The following is a 1051-nucleotide window of genomic DNA, read 5'->3' on the forward strand; positions in this document are numbered from 1 at the left end:
TATATATATATATATATATGTTCCAGTGCTTGGACCAGGATCACTGGCTGGGAGAGGAACTGGCACTGTTAGAAACCATCTCCCTTGTGTCTTACCCATGAGCAGGGCTACTCAGGCACCAAAATGCTTCCCTTTTTGGTCCAGCTGTCTAACCAGTGAGCTTTATCCTACACCTGGTCCCTGCTGATGAGCTCCTTTCTCCCACGATGGGTTGAGGCTCAGGAATAGTTTGTAAGGATTCTGTGAGAAGGCAGGACCTGAGCAAATGCAACTCAGCCCCAAATGCAAGGGATTTCATGAGCTAGAAGAATCTCGGAGGAAAGGGAGGCTCTCGAGGGGTACAGGGACCATCTAATTGTACACCACAGGTTTCTCTACATCACACAGGGTACTTCCTACATCACCAGTGCTCTCTGGGGACACCTGTATCTAGGGTTATGTCCCAAAAAGGCCACGCAGGTCCCACACTGTTCTCTGTTAAGTGGTACCACAAAAGCCATGTCTTTCAAAGTTTTGCTTCCTGAACCTTAACTTTATTCCTCAACTTTAATCCCTCAAATTAAAGCCTAAGGAATGGGTGACAGGAACATTGGCGACACCTAGAGAAAGCTGGTGGCTTTCACTGTGTGTTCTGTCCTCTCAATGGTTGATAGATCCCTGGTGCAAGAAGGCAGCTCTACACAGCTTAGCACACAAGAATGGGGCCTCTCTCCCCACTCCTCAGTAAGAGCTTGACTGTTAAAATGATCCTTTGAGTCTAAGAGCTTCATTCAGTTTCTGGTTCCTACTGTCCCCATAACCAGAGTTTTAAAGGAGATGTGAAAGAGCTGAGCTTAAGTTTGAGTATGGCTGGCCTGATGATTAAAGCAGAAATCACTACGGTACCATGCTTAGCAACCCGGCTCACTGCTCTGTGTTTGCACAGGAAGAGTCACCCATCCAGCCTGCACTTGCTGGAAATGCTCAGGGTGCCAGGGCTTTTCTGGTTTTTTACTTTTGTTTTATTTTGATTTTTTTTTTTAACAAATTCTTTTTTTTTTTTAAAGATTTA

General features: G+C 45.3%; 1 protein-coding gene across 2 annotated transcripts in view; it reads right to left on the bottom strand.

The window, feature by feature from the left end:
* LOC116078926 (neuferricin) overlaps nt 1–1051 on the bottom strand; it is a 20409-nt gene that overhangs the window by 1112 nt on the left and 18246 nt on the right. The window lies entirely within an intron of this gene.

Source organism: Mastomys coucha, unplaced genomic scaffold (genome assembly GCF_008632895.1).
Source record: "Mastomys coucha isolate ucsf_1 unplaced genomic scaffold, UCSF_Mcou_1 pScaffold5, whole genome shotgun sequence".
Classification (NCBI taxonomy): domain Eukaryota; kingdom Metazoa; phylum Chordata; class Mammalia; order Rodentia; family Muridae; genus Mastomys; species Mastomys coucha.